Source organism: Grus americana, chromosome 2, assembly GCF_028858705.1.
Source record: "Grus americana isolate bGruAme1 chromosome 2, bGruAme1.mat, whole genome shotgun sequence".
In the NCBI taxonomy this organism is placed as follows: domain Eukaryota; kingdom Metazoa; phylum Chordata; class Aves; order Gruiformes; family Gruidae; genus Grus; species Grus americana.
The window spans coordinates 46966566-46992723 of NC_072853.1; the positions used below are offsets into that span (position 1 = coordinate 46966566).

A 26158-nucleotide genomic window follows, 5' to 3' on the forward strand; every position below is an offset into this window, starting at 1 on the left:
TCTCCTTTAAATGTGTGATTCTCCTGTTTACTTTGAGATGGTTCTTTAATCAAATTCATGAAATTACTTCCATTTGGTACCAGACAGATAAATAAATCCACATTATTCAGACCCAACAGCTCTTCAAATGGGAAAAAAAAAGCCTGCAATAAAAAATTAGATTGGAAGGCTTTTGATGCTTTATGTGGGAGTTAGCTGTATGCAGAATTGAACTGTATTTTCTTGGTTTAGCTGAACTAAGCTGTACTGACAAGAGCATGCTGAATTAGATCCGGTTGTAACCTGAGGTGAACCTGCAGGATAAACCTTACGTCATTGTATTGCTGCAGTTCTTTCTCTTTTCCATGAGCAAACGTGGCTCACTTCCCTCAGTCTCTGAAATGCCATATCGGGTGTGCTGGCCGTGGGGTAGGATTCTAAATAAAGCATGTTTGGATTTATTCATTTCAGGCCTCTGGAAATGGAACTGAACTACTAGGAGAGACTGAAGTAAGAATACAAAGGCATGAAGGAGGCAAAAGTGAAGATCTTTTAAAGGTAACAGGGGATATTAAATGTACCGTGTTGAAAGACATTCACCCACATTTCTGATTTGGACTTTTGGATTTTTGCCTATCCAGGGCAAAACCAGCTCCATGTTTGCCCCCACCCCAGGCATGTAGGGACATCTTGCCTTGTATCGCAAGGTAACTGAAACTAACTGGTGACGATGCCAAGCCCTTTGTTGCTACAGTATGTTAAAAATACTTAATTTCTATAGCACCGTTCACACAACTTTGTAGGATAAGATACAACTCTTTTCCAAGAGACTGAGGATTCCTCAGCATGAAGGACAATGAGGACATAAGGTACTTGGCATGGCAATCCCCTCTGCCAAATTTCCAGGACTGTGTCATCGCTTCAGAGACGTAACCGAGCAGGTAATACTGCTTCTTACATTCTACCTTATGGCCAGACCTACAAAACATGCTCTGTGTTTTGCCTTCAGACATGTTTCTGAGTACAAATCTACTTTCTCTTCGTGAGAGTCAGCCGGAAGCCTCAGTGGCATAAGGTAAATGGGCACAGGACCCTGTATCATCTCAGTACCTGAAGGGTCCTTTCTCTGTTAGGATTATCACTGACTTTCTGTGGCATGGCTGACCACACAGGGCTCCTCCCTAGAATAATCTGTATACCTACAAGAAAAGCAAGTCTATTTGTAGCTGCACTAGCTAGGTAATAGATAGACCCCTGCTCCATTGTACAAGGTCTTTGCCCACAGAGCCATGGACGGAGTCCTCTCCCTGCTCCGTTGTAATGGTAGGACCCTATAAAATTGATTCAGTACCTAGGCTTGGAAAGGAGAGGAAGACAATCGTTCCGTGTATGCTGCTGCTGACTGCAAAACCTGGATTGCAATCCATGGGCTGATACACTTTCCGCCTTCATCATAAAACAAGTCGGCTGGTGCAGCAAGGACAGGGGATGCAGCCGGTCGCTTTACTCAAAAACCGTTTTTCCTTTCCTCTACACTGGCAGTGGACAACACAGAGTATGCTCTGAGGACCTTCCACACTGTCAGGAATTACCTTGCTACTATATATTTCTCCTTCCCAAGAGCTATGGTGCTAAACGTTATTTTCCAACCCAGTATAATCATTTTTTTAAAAGAAATTCAGGTACATAACCTTGATAATGATTTTTCTCATGTATATTCAAGCTCATACACAATGGAGATGTTCTGGAGACACCATCATTTTGTTTAATAAAAATATAAATCTCCATATAATTTCCTCACTTCAGGCCTTGAATAACTGGAAATCCTCCTCCTACGTAATTTGTCATGATTTCCTCTGTAAGAGTTCAATGTAAGAAGTGCAGAGCTAAATTATGCAGGACTATAAACTTAGATATCTGTTTGTAAGACAGAAGAACATAAAAATTAAAGCAGCTTTAATAGTTAGGACTATAGAGAAGTCCAATACAGAGCTGAGGGAAAGATGATTTATAATTTGTCCTTTAGGTGGACAGGTTTACTAGTATTTAATTAGTATAAATAGAAGTAAATCTGAGAATATACTGTCATTCCTTAAGACACATGGAAACCAAGAGCTGGCAGAACTAATTATGAACAAACAAACATAATATGTAGAAAGGTCAATTTACATTAAGACATCATCTATCTCTTGCCTTAGTTTCCCCTCTTGGAATCGCAGTGGATGTACCCACATGGCTCACTCATACCACTTGCATGCAATCTGGAGTATTAGGCATCCACAGCAAGCATACGTAATTTCTTTCATTGCTTACCAGGAGGTTCATCAATAGCCCACCCTTTCTGCCTCTTGGCAGTTTGCATTCTCCTCCTTCTCTTGGAGTATACTCTCACATTACCCATGCCACCTTCTCCTACTCTCAATGCAAAATCAGAAGGGAAATAAAATCCATCAATCTTCTACTTGGCTTATTAAATCTCTCTCACACTGTTCATCATTCCCTGTGGCCGTGCAACTCGAGCTCTTAGCTCTCTACTTGCAGGGCTCTTTAATCCTTTAGCTTTCTGTCTGGATGGCTAGGGCAGATTGTACCACAATTTGCCCAGCTCCTGGTATCTTTTCCTAGTCCCTGATAAGAATCTTTGCTCTCACTTGTGGTCTCTCCTACCTCTGCTGAAACAGCAAAAAGCCTTTTACAAGGTCACTTATATACCTTTAGTCAGGCGTTCTTTGACTTACAATGAAAACCACGGAATAGCACAAATGAACCTAGGGTTCATGATGTAAGGCACTGTTGTTATAAATTATAATCAGATACAACCAGAAATGGGGATGAAAGTGGGTTCATTAGCAAATGGCAGCCTTTCAGCATACTCCAAGCATGTGCATTTGGAAATTCTTGTTGCTGTACCTCATGCGAATTACAGTTTGTAGCTCCCTTGCACTGTTCTCCCATTAGGTGTGTGAATGAAGCATAGAAACAATTTGTTTTATCGCCTCCACTCTCACAAAAGAATTAAATTAAAAATAGCAATAAGGCATCACATTTAACAGGGCAGTAAAATAGAACTGTAATGACCGCAAGCTCACTCCTTCCCTCTATAGCAAATCCTGCAATGGGAGGGAGGCTGCAGCTCTGCTTGGGATCCTCAGATTTTGCCCTGAGAAAAGGTTTATTAAGAGGGAAATCACTGTGGGATAAGTGCCAAAACCCACGCCTGTCCTCTCAGTCCTCAGGCCATTTGGTTGGAGGAGCTGATAATCTGCTTTGCTGTTCCATCTTGCTGGCAGCCCTTTTCCATGGTGATGCTCTTTGAGAGACACTTGCCAGCCAAGCATCATGGACGTCCATTTTGTTGAGAAGGCTCCTCAATTTATAGGAGCTTTACTGTAAACCTAATACAGGTTGTTATTTTTTTAATTTTGACTCCTCCATGGGTGGACAGTTGTACTAATAGCCACAGATTGCCCACTCCTTTCCTACTGTACAAGACGCTGCAAGTCTGCACCTCAGGGCACTGAGGGACTAGCAAAATAGCAGGATATGTCTTGTACTGCTGACGTCCATTTGATACAACTGAATGTTTTCAAAACCAATGGGCATGAATAAGGTCCTTGCAAAACTGCAAACATTAATCTGTGTTTTAAAACCCAAGGGACTAAAGATGCCACACTAACACCTCTATGCAACAATTCCTTTTAAGCAAATATTGCAGTAATACTAGCAGAAGGAAAAAAATTGTCTGTGGTATGCAAGTAATACTCAGCTAACAAGACTCCCCAGTTGGTCCCTAAGATGCATGAACCTATGCTCACTGTTGGATTTCCAAAATGCTCAAAAATACTTATCTGCATATCTTAAATCACTGTCAGATCTAAGGTGCAGGCAACTGGGGATAAAAAAAAGGGATGGTGACAATCTGGATAGGAATTTGGTATTTTGGCTTATTTAATTTGAACGCTGTATACTTAAGAATATATTCAGCTCCTAGTATTTAAGGGTTTTCTCTATAGAACACTCATATAACACTGACAGTAAATCCTACAAGAAATGCATGTGTGCCATTTCCATCAGTGTTACCGGATTTATAGGTGAGGTGAGGTTCACCCCTGGTTCACAACTCCAGCACAAAGGCCCTTTGCTTCACAGAAGAAAATTAATGTGTGAAGGAGTATCAAGGACAGAGGACCTACCCAGGGGGACCTCCACAGTCTTTCAGGCAGTGCTCAGAAGAGATGTTTGCCAGCTGCAAAGAGGCTGTCATATAGGAAGATTTAGGAGCAGGCTAGGGGAAGGGATCATGGGACCCAGCGGTTCACATGTCCTGAGCACACAGCATTCACAACAGTGGCTGACTCCAACCCTGAAAAGCAGTGGTGGGAGAGCCACCTCAAAGAGTTAAATCTCTTCCTTGGAGAGCGATCTGCTTGGTCTTACTATGCACACATTTATCACACAGGAGTGGTGACCCTCTCTGAAAACTTCATGCTAAGGGTAGGAAAAACAGTTAACACACTTCCTATAGTTTTATGCACAAATGCCTAGAGCTTTTCCATCTACAAAAAACATGAAACAATACAAGTTTTCCTAATGCTTCTGCCACATGCAGAGTAAGCACTGTTGTGAGGGCTGTGTGCTCAGGATGTGTTAATTGCCAGGTCCCAGGAGCATTCCCCTTAGCATACTCCACGTCTTCCTGTATGACAGCCTTTACTGTAGTGTGATGAGAGTCACTGACCAGTATTTTGAAAGCAGATTATGGCAGTTTAAGTTTATAACATAATCATTAAGTATAAGGTCATTTCTTAAAAAAACTCTGCTGTGGCTTACTACGATTCTGCACCAGTAATAAATATTTACTTACCCTTAAATTACTCTGGAAATACTTTTTATATGATTAAACCAGGTCCTTTTCACTAGAACACAAGTATTTTGCACTTGAAAGATAATGAAGATGGCAATTAGAGATTTATCTGCATCCTATATCTTAAAACCTTCTTAGCTGCCATTTGAAAAAATACTTTGAACAAGCCAAAGAACACTGCAAATCCAGCCCTTTAGTGCTCTGTTTTATTTCTCTGTTGGACAAACAGTATCAGGACATGAAAGCCATTAACCTCTTTTGTTAAGGGTCACTGCATTTATGACATGACAGAAGTACCAACAGAAGGAGTCACATACACTTAATTGTATAGGCTATTTGCACATAAAATAACCAAATGGTCAAACTAAAATAACTTGCCAAACTCTGTATCTGTAGTCTATACGCTGCCACACAGCTGTCAAGAAATTGCATGTTAACTTGCTAGTAAGAGTTCAGAATAGTTTTCAAACTCATAGAACTTTAGAAAAGGCAGATGAGTAGGTAACAAAATTGGTTTTTCTATCTGAAAACGTGACACTTCATTAGTATGTGACAGAATGAATTTCTCCCTTTGCTAAAAACAGCTTGCTTTTCTGTATACGCTAAGGCTGGCAATTGCTTTTATTGTTCCACTAAGCTGTTCTACAATATCTTAAGAAAAATTTTCCCAGGGCAAACTAAGAGAGCAAATTATAAGCAATTTTTCCTTTTGCGCTTCAGACTGTAGACAAACATACCTTCACAACTGCTGTTCTCAGCTTGAACCTTTCCTTTACACCTCCAGTGATGCCATTGTCCTGTATCTTAATTTCTTACTGCTGTGAGGTCACAAATTTTTTATCACCTGACTTCACCACAAGATCTACCTGAGGATCAAGACGTGACATCAGAACATGATAGCTATGTTCTCTGATAAGAAATCTCAGCTCTGTACACTCTTACATATTTCTGCTGCCTTTGTTGACTTTTTGCTGTTTCCTCTGAGCTATTAAATCATTCATCTGCCAACATAAATGTAGAGTTCATCAAATAAACCTGCAAAGTCACCATTTTCAGAGCATACATTCAAAGGCAAATTCATATAAAGGCTTTATATAGATAATTAAACCTGCATAGCAAAATACACAATATACCACAAGGGTATATGGTAGGACTTACGTTGAAAGTAAATGCTGAGTAGCACAGTATTCCAGCCTACTCTCTGTTAGGTTACATTTTAATGTAAGGCTTCCATTTTGATTTGCGAAACCAATTCCTGCTTCTTGTCTCAGTTGATACAATTCCAAAAGTGAGGTTCATCTCAACAAATGTATCTATTATAGTGCCTTAGAAAACTTACTTTCTCTGTACTAATCTTTGCTTTCCATGCAGAGCAGCTACTCCATACTTGGCGTTTTCAAAGGCATTTAACCTGGACCTACGTCTTGGCAAGAAGTCTACAGATCTGAGTGAGACCACCTTTAAGTATAACTAAATACTCCCAAAACACCCAATGAGTATTTTTACCTTTTCAGCATGGATCCTGTTAAGACTGTTAAATATATGGAATTTCCATATGTTCTGCTCACCCAGACTTCAATGAGAATAAAGGGGACAAAAGACTAATTTGTCAGGGTTTAATTTACTACATGAATTTTATGCATGGTCAGTTATACTACACAAAAAAACCCTAATGCTGTTTCATGCATTTTGCACAGTCAGCTTTATAAGATAAAGTCTGAAGATCCAATTAAAATTTAAAAAGAATAATTACCTTTTAAAAAACAGTTTGAGTTAACAAAAGTGACAGTCTGATCATTCAGTGACAGTAAGATCATATTCTAGGTAAAGACAGTCTGAGCATCTAAGCTATGGAAAAGCCTGTTCAAACACTCCACATTTGATTGTAGCTCTTGCAATATATTCACAGTAACCTTAGCAATGCCAATTAGAGTAAATATTGGAAGACAACCCAAAAGACCGATTCAGTTTTGATTTTCATTTTATTCCATTTTACAGAATAAAACAGCACACTGGCTCCTGAAAAGGAGCTAAGATCTGTTATCTCAGAAGACAGTGTCTCCCTTCCATCACCCAGCTTTTGCGAGTAACCTGGCAAAGACTGAAGTTAGGATGCCCAGTTTTTCTTAACTGTATGATCTTCTTTTGTCTTGTTGCCCTCATATGGCTTCCCTGGATATTTAGACAGGAACACTAAACACACCACAACAGGAGATATCATTTGCAGTCTTCTCATTGACTTCAAAGGACTGATAAGCTGGCCATTTAAGATTCAAATATTTCAAGAAGTAGTGATACTGTTGAGCAAAGGGCAAAGTCATGTTTGTCATCTTATTCTCTGCATTGCAGGTATTTATTTCGTCCTCTATAAACCAGATGCTGTGACTACAGAACATATTGTGTAAAATCAAGTTTTATTTATGCTCTTGCCCACATTAAGTCTCAGTCAGAGAATTTCCTTTTCAAAATCCTGGAGTTCTACTGTAAGCGTTTCCTAGGGAAATACTATCATATAAAACATAGTTACTTCCCAGGAAAAGAATGACAGCTCCTTAATAAAACTGATGGACTCTAAAGCTTTTAGCACAAGGTCGCTATTCTAACCTGCTATACCAGCTTGCAACCAGGGTAAGACATCATGGCTGAATCTTTGTCCAAAGCAGACGAGGGAGTGCTGTAAATTGGAATTATATAGGAAATTCAGCAGAAAGAAGGCTGGCATTTAGGATAAGGTCAGTATAACACAGACTTGTCCAAGACCAGGAGAGAGAGAAAACAGATGGGTGCTAGAAGCATGCAAGCCATCTGAAAGTTGTTCATTCAACTGATACCCACTAAAAATAGCTTCTGGGGAAGCTACCCGGGACATGGAATCACTGCTTGGAAACAGACTGGGCATTGGTTGTTTTTTTCCCTTCCGCATGTGGTGAGCAATTGCATTTGTGCACCACTTGTATTATATTATTATTATTACTGTTATTATTAGTAGTAGTGTTATTCTCTTCCTTTGTTATCCTATTAAACTGTCTTTATCTCAACCCACGAGTTTTTTCCATTCTCCTCCCCATCCCCCTGGGAAAGGAGGGGTGAGCGAGTGGCCATGTGGTGCTCAGTTACTGGCTGGGTCTAAACCACAACAAAAGTGTAGTCAGGTGAGTGAGTGTCTGATGAATTTTGACTTATCTTGTGCTAAGCTACTGTCACTTATATGAGATAACAAAGATCATCTGAATACAAAACAGAAAGGTGTTTCTTAAACTCGCTACTATGATGAGTAGCAAGTGCTTTTCATCCATTTCAGGGCAGAAATAACAGGTAGCATAAGCCAATACTGAATTTGGTTTAAAGTAAATTTGCACTGGCACAGCCTAGGGAAGCTCACATGGGAGTGTACCTCCATTGGGAAGCTGTAAATTCTTCAGCTGTCTGAAATATCCTACCAATCCTCCAGATAAACTAGACAAACCAAAATCAATGGCTACACAAGGTTTTACCTTCATCTAACTCTGCCTGCTTATTCAGATAGTGCAACCACCCTTTGTAAAAAGTGGCCTAGGAAATCAGCTTTCAGCTCACATGACGTTTTTAGCTATTGTTTGTAATTACTTCTGGAGCTTTTGCAAAGATGTGTTGCTCTAAAATGAACCAATTAATTTTAGCAGTTTTATTGCCTTACTCCTATTAAACACAGGCCAAATTTATAAGCCTGTAGAGGCTAATTTTTAGCCCTTCATATGCACATGTAGTAGCTGAAAATAAACAAGGCACATTTGCAGGGTGCAAAGCCTAAGTTTCAAAGTGAGATCATGGGAAAATGCACAGAAGACAGGAGTTGGCACAATGAAATGAAGTTAATAAAGGAAAAATGAATATCAGGAAATTAGTATATTTCTTGACAGTAGATCTATTATGCTCTGGAACATTTTCCTGAGAGAAGCAGTGGGAGCTCCATTACTTTGATAATTTAAAATTAGACCAACAAAAAAGTAGTAAATGTACGGGACAATGTAGAATAATTCTATATAGGAAGGGCAATGAAGCAGATGACTAATAAGTCTTTCTTTCTAACAGCTATGAATCATACAAGCACAGTTGTGGCTTGACATTGGAGTTTCTATGCATGGATGGTAATGCAGACAGGCTCTCACACGGTACTAGTTGGTAATGGTTGGAGGAACCAATTCTACATATGCAATAAACCATAAATAAACGTGGTGTTAGAGGGTCTGCCTAAACTCTACAGAGGCTTCGTGTAACAATGCTTTACTTACAATCCGCTGTCCCCCAAACAATCAAAGCAATGCCGGTTTCATTATTGCATGCACACTCATTTTGCTGGGACAGAACTTCCTTAGTTGAAAGGATATATTGGAGCTAATTGATGAACTGAGTGTTTTATGTGTAACCAGAGGTAAGAATTTTTGGTCACAGGTTACACCATGTTTTACTTGAGTTTAATTCATTCTATATTCAAAGGCTTATTTAAGACAAACATTTGATCTTTTGAGTACGAGTTCAATATTTTCACATAGAAGTTCGTGGAAATAAAGCAGCACAGGCTTTTTATTTGATTCTTCCATTTTCCAATATTTTCTCTAGTACCATTGACAGGTAAGTGTTACTTGAACTAATCTGTCCAGGCCGAGCTGTTTGACCCAAGCACTTTGCTGCAGCTATGTGACAGTCAGCCATTAGAACAGTTGTGCCATAACAGTGACATGCTGCTCAGAGTACAGACCAGGGGTTAAACATTGACCACTACAGCAGTAGTTTGCAAATCAAAAAAGGGGAGAAGTAACAGTTTAAACTATATATAGGATGGTATCTCAGATAAATCCGAACATCATGTGACTTAATTTTGTTGAAAAGCAAGATTGGCCAAAACAAAGGCACTTTTTATGAAGGATCATAGAAAGTGAAACACTGTGGTGCATATTTTGCTTTTTTAGAAAATAATCACCTCCAACTACAAATGTGCAAACAACGTATCAAAGAACAAAGGTAGTAATTTTCCTCAAACTGTCTAGGAATTAGGAGAGTAGGATGATATATTCAAATATTTTTAAGTCTTGCATTTCACCATTTTTGGAAAAAGTATGCTCATGGAAAAAAAAGACCTCCCATGCTTCTTCAAAGATACTGTCATTGGAGTAGGCTGAGGATTGTCCATCATACCTGATGTCTTCATAGAAAGTAGCTTAACACTCAGGAGAAGAGGAGCAACAAGTGCTGCTTGTTGCACTTTGGAAACAATCGGTTTCCTTTGCAGGCACATTATTTTGTCTTTCAAGTTCCTTCCCAAAGAGTCTAAGCTCTCCATGGGGTATTATTCTTCCACCACCTTGACTGGCTATGTCTGGGTTGTCTCTGTTCAAACAGTTGCATGATCAGAAAATGATACGTTCAAGTCTGGTACTGAATTCAGCTTGATAGTGATGCACAGACATTGCTGTGTATGCAATATATGATAAACCACAAAATTTTGGTTTTCTTTCTCACAGGAAAACACATACCAGCATATAGCAACTAAATAATAGTCTTTTCCTTTTGTGCTCTCACAGTAGCACAAGAAAACTGAAATAACATGACAATCGCCACTACACTAAGGATATTTACCCATATTTTCTTTCTCAAGGCTTTGGTGCAAATCTACCTCAATGCACATGGGGATAGTTTGGCCAGGTAGGTCTGAAAAAGTAATTCACCTTGATATGGATCCCATCTGGCTCTTTTTTTTAAATAGTTGGGGTTTGTCTATTTTTTTTTAATCAATCCATACTGCCACCAGGAAAGCAAAAAGAAAATAGAATGGCTATTGACTTATTTTGAGATTAACAGATAACAGACACATCATTACAGTTAGGACAGCACTGTCATAGGACTGCATTTATATGTCTCAAAAAATTTAAGTTTCTTAAAAATTATATATAAAATCCATTAGAGAACCTTCAAACCATTTTGGTCAGCGGACACAGATCCATAATTCAAACACTTCCAGTCCCAGAACACAGTGACTTTTCACTTAGGGTGCTGGCTAAAGTGGATCTGGTTCTTTCATCTAATTTAAACAAAAAGTCATGGCATAGAGAATTCAGGTTTGATGCAACTACCTACTTTGGGAGATAATCAGGTGAAGGACCATTTTTAACATGGGTGCATAGCACAGTCAATGAAGCTATAAATATTACTAGTCTCTGAAAATACTTTTATTTTCAGTGAAAACTGTATGAACTGTTCCTATTTTTTCCAGTTTTCAAAATGTTTGCCTTCAAAACATACTTGTGTTTTTTCTCTTTAACTACTGTGACTGCATAAGGAGTAGAGTTAAAATAAAGGAAGGCAGCAGACAAAAAAAAGGGAAAAAAGTCTGGAAAGACACGAATCAGAAAAACCAAACTCATTTCTTAATGTCTTCTCCCCTCAAGCAGGGACTGCTAAACTCTCAGAAAAACCTTCATCACAGAAGAAATGCTATGGCTGACTGGCAGTAACTGCTGAGGAGTGTTTTGTTGTTTTCCTGCAGCACAGGGAGCCAGGGCCCTGGGATGCTGGGCCAGTGACCAAATCCACAGGGTAGTCCTGAAGGGGGGCGTGAGGGGGAAGGCAGGGTGTGGTAGGATGGGTGAAAAAGAGGGTGAGGATGAGGAGGTAGGATTATTAGAGGCTTTCATACCAGTCGGTCAGTCCTTAAAGGCCCACCTTCAATTGAGCTGTGGACTTCTGCTGCACAAACAAGCTTATCAGGACAACTTTACCCGTGCAAGATAGATACCGAGTACCTCTACAAGACCTAAACACCCATTTAATTCCTCTGCTGTAGCAGGACCTGAAGATGTCTCAGCATTTCCTAATAGTGTCTTTGATTTCTGATCATGCTAAAGAAGATAAGGAAATGTCACATACATCAACAATGTTGCTTAAAAAAATCAGGCCTGCACAAAGCAGAGAGAAAGTACAGAATGGGTGAAAATGAGTGACATTTCAGCCTGACCTAAGTGGCATAACCCACTGACTTCAGCCAGCCACACAAGCTGGTCACAAAAGTGGCAAAACAATTTTTAGTGATTAACACCACAAACTGTATTACTTCTACATTATCAACCTTGCATATTTTTCTACTGTGAGCTGGAAAGCACAGGGAAACTCTTAGTGTCACGAGCACTGGTACCTTTTTGATACTTGCATTTCTGATTTTGATTATCTGATCATAGCTTTTTCCTACATGAACAGCTTCCAAGGTACTGATTCCAGGACCACTCAAACTCGCTTCTTTTTATCGACATGAGTAATCCCATGATGTTCAGCACAGTTACTTACATTAAGAAGGACACACACCTCTTAAGTGATTGTAGGATCAGGGTCTTGGGGTTGTGAATAGTCATTGGCTTCTCTGCCATTAACAGGTCATTGATAAACTGCAGTTTCCTTCCCATTTGACAGAGGGCTACTAAGGTATACATATATCACTGTCATTTTTCTGTTACAACTCTTTAAAATGCAGAATCAGATTTACAGGGCAATCAATAGCAATCCAGTTGCAAGTACGTCTAATGAAGCACAGCAGAAACAATTTGGTATTAGATTTTCACCTAAAAGGTCTCAGAAAAAACATTTCTCAGTGCCACTTCATCTGCCCAAAAATAAGGTCGAGGTGTTTATCCCAGGCTCTGAGCCAGGGAGGATATACACATACAGTGAACCTCACACACAGCAAGAAACTTCACTGGGTTGCGTAGCACAGCTCTTTGCATAAAGTTATTGCTGCAATAGATTGTTTATCCCACTCACATCTATTCTTCAAGCACATATTTCTACTATTTTAATTATAATTAATTATAGTTGAAAGGACAATGATAACTATCAATTCTTAAAAGTATTTCCAAAAGGAATTAAAAAAACATTTTTAAAAATTAAAAGCCTCTGCTAGGATAGCCTGTCAATATATCTGCTGTATTTTTAACTCATGTTTGTGAATAATAATAGATTGGTAGCAGTGACATGGGTCAAGTTTAGTGCAAATTTTTCCACACCACTCTGACCATGCACAGCAGCTCTCCCTGGTCCCTGACTCCTAAACCATCCTCCGCAAAGTCTGGAAGTCACAGTAGATTCATATTTTGTCAAGTATTGAAGAATGTCATTAATTAGAAATACTCTTCCTCCTGCTGTGGGAGCTAAGGACAAAGGCAGAATGAAACCTAGAACATCAGTTGACTGAGCCTGTTTTCAGCTTTTCTTTCTTGAATAAATTTTCCAAACACACTTCTGTCATAATTCATTGCAATGCAAACCATCCTATTCACAACACAACTCCCAAGGAAGAGTTAGCAGTGATTTTCACTTGCCTTCTAAAATATGATTATTACTTTTTGGGTTTAGATGCTCAGTGAACATCCAATGATCCTTGAAAACCAATGTGATTACCATTTTCAGATACACAAGCTAGAAGAGGAGGAAGGAATAAAATCACACAATAATTTCAACAAAAGTATGAAAAATACCAATAAGCGTACGCTGATGTAAATTGTCTCATATCTCCTACACCCCAAATGAAAATCCATTATCTTTGCTCATAAAGCAGATTCATGCACTTCATTTTCACTTCCTAGAATCAATTAATTCAGATCAAGGGATACTGCTACATATACAACTCTAATCCAAACTGTTATTCCTAACTGGTAAAAATTACTTTATTAAGCCCTAGACTTCAAATAGGTCTGTGGTATACCAGTACTGAAATGCTCCAGATGAGCTACTTGTTTGATGCCTGATCTAATTCCAGATAAAAAATGTTTGATACTAATTTTATTTTCAAAAGAAAACAGAGAATATGAACACAAATCACCCTGAAATCACAGTACTCGCTCAAAAATTGTGTTTTCCAATTTTTATGGGTTTTTTTAATATACTTTATTTCCAAGGGTTTCTGTAATACCATAAAGGATAACATTGTTTTAGTCGAAAACCTTGTACCATCTAGAAGCTGTATGTTAAAAAAGGTTCAGTATTCAGAGGGTTGGTAGTGTTGCAACAGGGCCTGAGAACTCCAACTCCCTTGTGGAGAAGCCAGCAAGAGACTAACGCCCAAAGTTTCTGAATTCATACCCCAAAATCACCACTAAAACTTTCACAGAAACTGTTTATTTACATGGCAGCAATGCAGCAAAGGGCCATTTTATTCCTGCTGGTCTTCCTAGACCCTGAAAAGCTTCACAATCACTCCCAAACCACATCTCAGTAGGCTGGGAACTGTTACCAGCACTGCCACAGAGCCTCTTTCCTTGATTTTAAGGTCAAAGGCTTTTGGATCCAGCCATTCAAGAGCACAGCCTTCACTTATACCCCTCCAGCACTAGAAATATCAAGTCAGGTGTGTGGTTGCTCTCGCGTTCTGAACATTCCTCTGAGATGATAGTCTAGGACCAAGAGCCAGTGAAAGTCCTTCTTCAAAGTGCACAAAGCAGAATGTTTTCTTACAACTGACACTGAGAATGAAAAGGGGAACAGAGCCATGCGTAAAAGCAACCCATCTGCTTGGCGATGCTTGTGTTGGAATCAGGACCACCAGTCTTCGTACAACTTAAGACCAGCAACTGGATTCACAGAAACTGTAAAATGGAAGGAATTACTGTAAGTAAGAAAGGCTTGCTAAAGCCTGCAAACACAACAAATTAGTTTTGTCAAAAAACAAATGCTTTTCCAAATATGCAGTAGCAGACTGAGAAACTCTGAGAAGCATCTGTCAGGTCAAGTATCCACAAGAAGAACCATGGAGAGGCAACTCTTGGAAAGGTTTGCATACCTCCCTTTCAAACAGATGAGTAGCTTGTAGCAGTGGGGGAGTGGGAGCAATCAGACAGGAAGCTCTTACTCTGGCTCTACTGCAAGACAGCACAGGGCTTAAAAAGACAGCAGCACTCATGAATAGGTTTCCAAATGGGAAGTGCCAGGATTCTTATGAAAATGACTTATTTTTAATACATGGGCTCGCACTGGCCCAGAAGAAGACAAAACAGTGGCAAATCATTTAAGCAAAATACAAAGGAGAAAGAAGAATAATAGATCTCAATTCAAAATGAAAAATCCATTAAATATATATTTAATGAAAACACTGAAAGAACTCACGTACATATGGCAAATCTTTCAAATTTATTTTGCAGATCACAGTCAGGAGCAAAAGAAATGCCATTCCTCAAAATGTTCTTTAGAATGAAAACAGAAACTCAGTTGTAGTAAACCGACAGTTAAAAGCGAAAGCCAAAATGAAATGAGCTGCCCTTCTATATATTTTGCAGCCATCAAAAGCTTTCAATATATTTATCAGTCTTTTCTTCTTCAGCTGAAATTTCACTTTTCAGCTTTCTTTAATCCGAGCTTTCCACACGCCCTTTCTTGGATCTTAATTGCGCTCATCCCACTTTCAACTCACATTTTGCATTGCCCTGGAAGAAACATTGCTTGCTTAACAAGAAGAGCCACAAAAGGATTTTTAGCCTATTCTAAAACAACACTGCACTATTTCTACCTTTTTGTTTTCATGAATTGCCTTTACAAAGGTCATTAAAAAATATACGATGTCCTATGTCAAAGGAAAGCTAGTCCATCAAAGAAAATGCTAATAGGTATATAGCAAGAATATTAAGATTGCAGAAATTACCACATTCTCTGTGGTTTACATTTATTTGCATGCGTTCACTCATTCAGCACGATTCTCTGCTGCAGCTTCATGACTTCAAGGTAAATTCAGTGCTACAATGATTACGGGGGTTGGGAGATTTCATCGCACAGGGGGTTAGGCCAAGGGAAGGATGTGGGTGGGTCACATCACGCATGGGGCAGGGAACAGGTTTTTTTCCTGGAACTCTGCACAGGCTCCTTAGCTAGAAGGTGGGGGCCAGGTTTGAAAGCCTGTCAGAGACCATCAGCTCCAGGGAGTACTGATGAGATGTTCTTGGCATCTGGGGGAGGTCTGTAGCTCATTCTGCCTTGCAGAAAGGTTCAGCAGCTGTGGTGTAGGTAGGGTCATTAGTAATGCTGCATTCATGACTCATCTGTGGGCTATTGCCTTAAATACACACACAGAGGCAGGAATTTTTGTTTCTCTGGGCTCCAAGTTGGTCAGGACCTCCAACAGAAATGTATCAGTCTGCAAGAAAATTTATCATCTGACCTTGACATGTTTCTTCCACTTTGAAAAAGAGCACCAGTTCCATAGTTCCCTACTTGTAACAACAGGGAATGCATCTCAGAAGAAAGGAAGCCATCACATTAAGGATATTTCCCAGTTACAACCCATGCAAATGAAGAATAAGAGAATCTCAGAAGAGAGCTGGTCAGCAGAACAAAACTGAACAGCGGGTGTTTTCGCACGGAAGTGCTTTAACTTGAGCTGAAAACTGAAATCTTCCATCAGCAAAATCCAAATGAAGTACTTCATTAAAAGCCAAGTTTAATTCATGCAGAAAAAAAATGTATCACTTTCAAAGCAGACTGAGTGTTTTGTTTTGGGACTAAGCTGAGTCTCTTTGGGCTGCTGGAGTACCTCACTGGACTTCTAATTTTGGCGCCTTGTGGACTGGACTATGTGGCTGCTATTGGGCAAAGCATCATCTCAGCAGTAAATACAACCTCCCCATGGGACACAGAAGCTGCATACCGGTGACACACCATGAAAGATGTATCTCTGGGCTGGACAGCCTGACTTAATGGGAGACATGGGGGAAGGGATGAACTGCTGCAGTAGCTCAGGAAGAGCTGAGGTAAAAGTGTGGTGGATTGACCCTGGCTGGAGGCCAGGTGCCCACCAAAGCTGCTCTAGCACTCCCCTCCTCAGCTGGACAGGGGAGAGAAAATAGAGCAAAAGGCTCATGGATTGAGAAAGGGACAGGGAGAGATCACTCACCAATTACCATCACAGGCAAAACAGACTCAACTTCGGAAAATTAATTTATTACCAATCAAATCAGAGTAGGATAATGAGAAATAAAAACAAAATCTTAAAACACTTCCCCTCACCCCTCCCTTCTTCCTGGGCTCAGCTTCACTCCCAAATTCTCTCCCTTCTCCCCGCCCCCAAGCAGCACAGGGGGACATGGAATGGGGGTTGGGGTCAGTTCATCACATGTTGTCTCTGCTGCTCCTTCCTTCTCAGGGGGAGGAATCCTCACACTCTGCCCCTGCTCCAGCATGGGGTCCCTCCCTCGGGAGACAGTCCTCCACCAACTTCTCCAACATGGCTCCTTCCCATGGGCTGCAGCTCTTCACGAACTGCTCCAGCGTCGGGCCCTTCCACGGGGTGCAGACCTTCAGGAACAGACTGCTCCAGCATGGGTCCCCCACAGGGTCACAAGTCCTGCCAGCAAACCTGCTCTGGCGTGGGCTCCTCTTTCCATGGGGCCACAGGTCCTGCCAGGAGCCTGCTCCAGTGTGGGCTTCCCACAGGGTCACACACTCCTTCGGGTGCCTCCACCTGCTCCGGCGTGGGGTCCTCCATGGGCTGCAGGTGGATATCTGCTCCACCATGGACCTCCATGGGCTGCAGGGGGACAGCCTGCCTTACCATGGTCTTCTCCATGAGCTGCAGGGGAATCTCTGCTCCAGCGCCTGGAGCACCTCCTGCTCCTCCTTCTTCACTGACCTGGGTGTCTGCAGAGTTCTTCCTCTCACATCTTCTCACTCCTCTCTGGCTGAAATTGCTCTTGGTTTTTGGGGTTTTCTTTCCCCCCCCCCCCTTCTTAAATACATTACCCCAGGGGTGCTGCCACCATCACTGATGGGCTCGGCCTTGGCCAGCGGCAGGTCCATCTTGGAGCCGGCTGGCATTGGCTCTGTTGCACGTGGGGGAAGCTTCTGGCAGCTTCTCACAGAAGCCACCCCTGTAGCTCCCCCACTACCAAAACCTTGACACGCGAACCCAATACAGAAAGAAAACAATTAATTTGGAGATATCAAAATGTTTCATTTCGATCACAAATTTTTAAATGAAATGTTATGAAATATCTAAATGGGAAGTTTCAGTTTCAGCTACAGTTTTTGGTCGGTCATTTGTTTCCACAGAAAGCAAATACTTTTTGCAAAACATTACACAGCACTAAAAATTTTTTTTCATTATTTCAGTCATGCCAATTTCCTACTTTTTTAATCAAATTCTAAATAAAATATGCTACGATAAAGAGAAGCACAAAGTCCATCCTCATATTCAATGTTATGACAGTAAAATTTAGACTGATCGGTTCTGATGCTTCTTATACTTAAAAAGCAGTGTGTTTATTTCAGTGTCAATATTACATGCCTAAAATTCAGTAGTACTGAATATATGGGCATGTCTTTTTACAACAGGGAAAAATTCCCTGGTTTATTCTCTATGAAACCCCACAAAAGTAAGAAATGCAAGTCAGGACTGAATTCAAATCATACATTCTTAAACTTAAAAGTGTCACTGATAATTGTCTAAAATATGAATAGTACCTCAAAAAATATAAATGATCTATTTCTGCTCTTTTTCAAAGATAACACACGGCAAATTGTTGTTTTTTTCCTACCCTAACAATGTGGGTTTGGTTCTTTAAAGCTCTGTGTTTTGTATGTGTGAGTTTTTCTTCCTCTCTTTTCATAACAGCTGCTTTTTTCTTTGCCTTGCTTTTGAGAACAGGCTATGCAATTTTTAGAAAATAAGCACTGCAAATGAATCATCAAATGATAGTAGTTAAGCTCCAGCCATTGTGGATGCTCCTACTGAGGAGGAGCACAAGGGTTTACTCAGGCGCTCATACCGTATGGGTGGGTGACCTTTGGTACAGGGTGTACACACTCAGGAGGTGCCTCTGCTACAGTTACTGCAAGTTAAGAGCATCGTGCTGAAGAGCGCAAATCGCAGGTGAACACCGCTTACTGACTTCACGTACTTTTGGTCAACACAAGCTTCGGCAGAGCAATCAAAACCAAAATACCTGCAGGGAAAAAGACACTGCCGTCTGGAAGAGGCATAACGAAGCTACCCCCGGCTTCTCAGGAGCCTTGCAGGAGTGTGAACAGCAAGGTCACTGTTACTTTAGTTAGCACTGCATGAAAACACTACGCAATGGGTTCCTTTCAACCCCACTAATATGTTCTTATGGAAAGGGGATTGTAGAGACTTTCTGCAGACACAAACCTCTCTTTGTATATTTTACAACCAAATCCTGTATCTGGATTTAGCTCAGCATAAGCTAATATAATCTTGAAGTCCTGGTGTATGCCGCAAAGCAAAAAAATCTTATTATGGCAGTAAAATCATGGCTGAGGTAAATATATTCAGCATCTCTACTTTCAGACATTTGTAACCTACTGAAAAATACTGTCCTTTGGTCTAAGGATTTCATGTCTTGTCAGTTCAAAAGACTACTTAGAAACAAACAAGCAAAAAATGTTTGCCAGTTATTTTTGATCATCTGAAGTGCTCAGGAAAATAAAAGAGGATATAAGTGTACGAAACATGGAAGGTCATAACTTATTATCATTCAGCCTTGAGAAGCCTTCCCTCTGCAACCAGGGGCTAACTCGGCACTTGCATCATGCTAAACCAGCTGGGATTGCGTACAGAGATTTCCATAGGAAGCCAGCTCTAGTATCATCTCCCAAAGTTTTTATGATGTCGTTTTTTCCTACTTATGTTGAAAAAGTGATAAAGGAGGTGTATTGACAGAAACAGAGACACTTGTTACTTCACAGTGTGAACAGATCTAAATCTGACAAAATCAAATCATTACTTTTAGCAGTGGCCAGTGTTACCAGGGATGCAGTAGTTAAATACCAAAGCAGACAAATTCACTTGACTGGTAAATAAAACAGTGGATGAACTCCCACCTGTTTGGGACTTGACGTCCTACAGTGAGAAATGGGCTGATTTAATATTACTCCAATGACAAGTGGGAAATGTGTTCATCCTCAGTCAGGTCACTGAGAAGAACAGAACAATTCTTGGTGTTCACAATATTCCCTCTTCCTGAAACAAGTCACTTTGGGATTAATGCAGGCATGCACTCCGTGCCACTTGAAAGGGCCTCTGATCATTTCAATCCATGTTCTCAGGACTTTGACCTTTTCTTTTTTGTTGTGTTTTTGTGATACACTGTACAAATAATTCAAAAAAGCTTCCTGGATGTTGATTCCTTCGATTTTCTTTTTTTTTTTTTTCCATTATTATTGTCTCCTTCTATCCCTCCCCCCACCCCCCAATATGCTAAGAAATCCAGTCACCCCACTTTTGCAGACCTACATGTATGTATAGATTCAGGCATTTATTTCCCTTCTCTAATGTAGTTTGATCCTGCCCCAGTATATGTGCTGGGTGCCACACCATTAATAGCTTCACAGGGAAAACACTCAGAGTCAGGCCAGATCCCTTCAGTACAGCTATATGAATTTGTGGAGTTAAGAATCTACTGCCTAGATTGCGTGCTACACACTCCTTTCGTACAAGAAGGCACAGATTAGCTGTACTGGTTTGTATTTTGCTGTAAAGACTTCTGGACTGGATTAGGTTTTTTGATGCATTTCTGGGTAACTGTTCCATGTATTTTCTTTTTAAAAGGGAGATTTAAAAATAGAATATTAAAAAACCCAATGGTAACAGTATAGTTACCAGTTACAAATGCTGCAGTTTTCGAAGCAACTGCTGTAGATACTTCTGCTGAGAATATTTGCCAAGTAGAAAAACACAATAGTTAAGAAGCCAGTTAATACAGATGCACAGACAACATGGAACAGAGCCTTGTATATCAAAATCGAGTGAAACACCTTAATATCTAATGACATTGATGATTCACGAATAGCAAGCAAGTGGGTGCTACCACTTTCCAAAACAAAGTCACATCAAAACCTCAGCTCTTGCAAGGTAGGAGAGGATTGTCTTATTTAAAAGGAAAAAAAAAAAAGAAATAAACTGTGAAAAATAAGCTGTAAAAAAAATAGTAGAGGCCCTCTCAAGGTCTGAGCTTCCAGCCTAACTGCTCACATAACATACACTAACAAATGTTTCGATACTCAAGGACTGTGCATGAGTGTATGCCACAGCTTCAATTTAAAAGCGTTAACAACATTTCATAATATTTCATAAATTATGTTCCAATTGCTGGTATGTTCTACCCAAACACAAGAAGAAGTATGAAGTAAAGCATAAAGAGCAAAAATATTCTTAAGGAATTTTTAACCCCTTGTTAACAAAAGATTCACTGGACTTAGCCAAGCAGACAGCAAGAGGTGAGGGAGGTTTCACTGCTGTGAGGCTGCCAAAGATAAGGAAGTGATAAGAGAACCCTCTCCTTTTGGTTTGGGGCTTTGCAAACAAAGCAATAAATTGTTCTTAATTACTGCATTTTAAGACTGCTAGAAAAATGTAGATTGGCCCAGTATCTTGTAGTCCTTAAGTGAAAATAGATTCATGAAGAGCTAACCACAACAACATGCAAGCTTCGCTGTCGTTTCAGTGGAAAGAAGTTGATAAAAAGAAAAGCAAGGAAAGGAAAAAGACCAGCAGGAAAATCCAAACGCCCTTCTCATACGTCCCAAAGCCCTATGAGAGCCATCCAACTGGATGCTGGTAATTTTGGATAACTGGATTTGATGAAACAAGTTTGTTTGTAGGTTAGCAAAAGTAAGTGTGTTGGTATCAACCGATTGGGATGTAAATCATAATACCAATGGGACAACCATGGCTCTTTTCTCTCTGTTAGGCAGGACCATAGAGAGTCCCCTGGAAAAAACAGTAACAAATTCAAGCGCTCTGGACGTGGTTGGTTTCAGAATAGCTAACACAGAAGTGCTAAAATCAGGTCCTATTTCCCCACTCTCCTCCTTTGCATTCTGAGCAAGGCAGCGTGCCATAGGACCCACTGTGCCAGTCGATACCTTCCCCTTTCAGTTATTGCTGCTTGAGAAAAAGCATTTTGGGCAAACAAAATGGAAGGAAAGGGCCAGCCCGCCTGCTGATGTCAAAGGAACGATACACCTGCATCCTGCCCTCTGCGGTAAATCTGCATTTTCCCACCTGGCCAAAGGGGCAGCCACCCATGCGGTGCTGACTACCTGCCCGCACACCACAGCTCCCCGGTTTCAATCTGCAGTACCGTAGTGCATGAAATTAAAGCTTCTGGTCAGCTCTGGGTAACCGTGACCATCTAGTAGATTTGGCAGCAGTTTTCAGCTTTCCTTCCATTGTGCAATTTCAAGGTCTTGCAAAACACATGTCAGTGCATGTAAGGGAAATCTGGGTTTCAAGGACAAATCTTCTCAACAGCCAAGTAGTTAAGATGAGTTTGACTGACAGGCATAAAGTCTGCTGTGAAAGACAACTTCGTTTTTCAATATTTTTCCTCAGTTTTGAGCAGCAAATGGCATAAGGATATGGGACTACTAAGGTTTCTGCTAGTGTTATTTTGTTTCCTTTTTTTTTTCTCCAAACTTCTGTATTTTCCTAAGCCATGTCCTTAACTGGATGTTCAGACTAATGTGAGATGTATTAAAAAAACCATAAAAAGTAGGATCATCAGAGTATATGCAAAATGGTAGATTGTAGAAATACTCCCTGCTAAAATTTCAACTGTTAAATGTGTTTTGGTAGGCAAAGACGACTCTGGAGCTTTTTTAAACATGAGGAAATCCAAAGGTTTACATCAAATCATGTTACAGACACTGACAGATACAGACTTTCAAGCAAAACAGCTGTCATTAAAGCTCCTGTGACTGCTTAGAATACATTGCTGCAGTCTCCTAAAAAACACAACCGCGGGGAAAAAAAAAGAGTACCTTTAATCTATACTTTAGCTTCAGAACAGCGATTGCAGCTCCATGTTTCTTCCTTTTCCTACAAATAAACAAAAGCAACATGAACCATTTCTATGCCTATGGTCATCAGCAAGGGCCAAAAAGCCACAATATGGCCTCCAACAAGCATACCCCTCTTAGCAGTGACTGCAATCTCACACATACTTCCCTAGGACTTCACTTACTGCAGTGCCCATATTTACTTTATTTAACATTAAGGTGTTCCAGATACAACATAACTTCCTACCTTACAAACATTCGCACTACTTGAAATGAAGACTGCGAGCACTGGGTAAGAAGCCTGAAGCAGCATCCAGTATCAATACAGCTGCTAAAATGCTGTTGTGTCATTCCTTTCCTCGGGCGCTCATAAAAGCTGTTCCTGCATGTCTCCTGCAACAACAGCAGCCTGCCACAGCCACCAAAGTTTGTGTTGTTCGTGTGACAACTAGTGCAAATTATTTACTGAGATAATTTGCATGCTTGTGTGCCATCCCTGGTCAATGTGCAGCAGTGGCTGAGGTAAGACAGAGCTGCTTAAATCCCTATGTTAGAAGAACAAGGTTGCCAAGTTGCACAGTTCCCAATTTTATTTATGGCATAATACTTGCACAGAAATACTGACAAATATACATTAATGCCTTTAAAAGCAGTTTTCACAGGAAATGAATGACAGATCTAGCTGTACACGTCTTAAACCTTCCCTGTTCGTATCCTGCCCAGAAAATCATAGTCATTTATTGGGAAGCACATGACTTCTCACTCTGCCCCTCCAAGGTCAGTATTCTCAAAGCCTTTCTTCTAGTCCTTCCATCTGGCTACTTGGTGAACTCCAGAGGCATTTGCATTGATGGCGCAGGACTTAGTACTAGATCTGTCATATATGGTTAAGCTGCTGCTGGGCTAAGCTCCCTTTTTTATCCTGAGTGCTATTTTCTCTTTGAACTTTAGGAATTTATACAGTGTTTTATCCTTTCAAGTATCTCTACAAATTCTTCATAGGATCTACAGCACAGGCAGGGCCTTTTTATGACAGAAAGACACAGTAGGTTTCCATGCTTTGCAGTCACTGTAATATAGCCCACTGCTTCCCTAAGCCCACTAACATTACATTAATTATTTGGAACAGAGCTTATGGTAAAGAAGCTGTGGTCATTTGTTCTGATAGTCAAGCACACCATCAAAAGTCTGATTGCCTACAACAAATCAAGAGTTTTATAATGCCCTACTACGTGCTTTCATGTGATGAAAGAAAAAAAGAACAAAAAAAAGCCAAATTGCACAGGAATAATTATCTTTCTGCCAGCTTGTTTTCAAAAGTAAGATGGCAACATTTAAGTGCAAATGCAAATAGCAATAACAATATGGGGCTCCTAGAGTATCAGAAACGTGGAAATACAGAAGAGCATTACAATGGGACAAATGAAACATACACTTCCCTAAAATGTGAAGGTATTCTACCTACTCTTCTACCTAAGAATGATGACTGGCTAATCCATGGTGCAGAGAAATGTACTAAGTAGCTGCATTTTAAGCTACTAATCTTGTACAACAGTTATTGTTTACCTCTTCTGTGCAAACAAGTTTCATGCAGTTGTCCATAATAATGTTGGTTTTAACATGACTAGACTAAACAGGGGTCAGGAAGGAAAAAATGAGTAAAGTGCCTTTTAGGCTTGACTTATGTTCACAAACACTGTTTGCTTTTAAATCTTCTGTATCTGTCTAAAGAAACAGGGACTACAAAAGTAATACCTCTAATATTACAGTATTCGACAGTATGTATCACCTTTCTTTGCAGAAGGTTATACAGAGCACAACATGATACAGTTCAACTTCCAATGTGCCTGTCTGCAGGCTTAAAACATACAGCAACTTTCCTCTTTTCAGTGCCAGCACTTAGTTGAGAACAAATATATTCCTGCCTCAGCACACTCAGTATTAAAAAGGAAATCATTGTCCTGTCTGTGGGCATAAACAGATATGGCTTGACCCTGCTACTGCTAATGTTGGTCTTCTCATTTTCCTCCATCCCACCTTCCCCTTTTAACAACCATCCTCCCTCCATGCTGGTTTTCTTTCACTTTGCCCTCTCCTAGTCCTCTGGAGGACTGCACCTGTGTTTTTCTAATAGTCCCACCAGAAGCAGCTGAATGCAGGTGATAAGAAAACTGATAAAAAATACTTGAGACTTAAAGGCTATGTTCCCCCTAGCCTGCACAAAGAGCAATGGTAGATGCGGGCTAAAGAGACCGGGATTAAATGAGTCGAAACTTGCAGAATTCCCACATAGAAATTTAAATTTCTGTAGTTCCCATTAACTAGTGTACACCACCATCAAACTGCTTATTCTGGTTATTATTTAGGAAGGGGAAAATGAGCAGTCACATGGTAGACATGTCTGAAAGACTAAACAAAGAAGAAAGAGAGAAGCGTGTGCACCTCAGACATCGTACTTGGACCAGAACACATCCTTCCATTCGATATTCAGAATGCACCAAGCACACTCTTGTCATTTGCACTATGGGAGCAAATACTTGCCTCTGAAATCTACAGGAGTTTTTAATCATCTTTTGAAGTCTGGGCCCTAAGAAACTACCTCATTATTCCTCCTCTTCACAACAGTCCCTTCATCGTACTCATTTTGGATGTCTTGCCAGGATGGCCAGCCCCCCCCCAAAAGCCTGGTCCCATCCTTTAAGCCAAAACATACTCCCTAGGCCTGCTAGCCCATTTAGTGCTGGCTTGCAAAATTTGTCTGTGCGCTGTGTGTGCTCTAGAAGCCGGCGATTACAGTACTTGATTTAGGAGTCACACAGACAGCTGCCATGTCTTCAGGTTAAGCATAAAGGGATTAAATTAGATCTGGTAAATACAATTTATTTCCAGGAGTTGAGAAAAGATTTTTCTTACCCCAACAATTCCTCGTAATCTGACTTAAGGGTCATAGAAATATAAAGCTGAAACTCTACTTTACACTGAGGGTATCCAGAGTTCATTACAGATTTTGCCAAAAATCACAGATCCTCGGTTTGCCCTATCAGCTGAAGGAAAACCGTGTCCACAGATCTTCCAGAATTTTAAGAGGAGCCCAAAGCAATTTCCAGCTGGATGTGCAGTGCTATTCATCCTGCAATCCACTAGTGCTCTCTCCTAGTAAGGAGAGACAGACCTTCAAGGAAGATATCTATGTGCCCTGAGACAGCAAGGCCAGGCAATTCTCCAGCATCACCTTGATAAAATTAGGGAAATGGGCTCAAGGGAAATGGGCTTCTGCAATCAAATCCCTATGCAGACAAGTCCAAGTCACCTAGACAAGTTCAAGTCACCTAGCTTTTCTATGTCACTTCTGTAGAGATACAACTAATGTTTAGGTCTTCAGAAGACTTACAAGTGTTTAATTATCAATTATTACATGGCCTGCATGCGTTAGCTGACTGCCGTCCGCGGATGGGGCTTAGCATTTACTCGCTAACTACACACAAAGATTTTAGAAGCTATGACCTACAGAGA

At 40.4% G+C, this 26158-nt stretch overlaps 1 protein-coding gene across 2 annotated transcripts in view; it reads right to left on the reverse strand.

The window, feature by feature from the left end:
• DTNA (dystrobrevin alpha) overlaps positions 1 to 26158 on the reverse strand; it is a 231605-nt gene that overhangs the window by 198247 nt on the left and 7200 nt on the right. Inside the window, exon 2 of one of the 2 annotated variants that reach the window (XM_054815372.1) lies at positions 22628 to 22685. The exons of the other annotated variant lie outside the window; for it this stretch is intronic. The gene's annotated coding sequence lies outside the window, so the exon portion shown is untranslated. The remainder of the gene's footprint in view (positions 1 to 22627; positions 22686 to 26158) is intronic. 2 annotated transcript variants of the gene reach the window in all.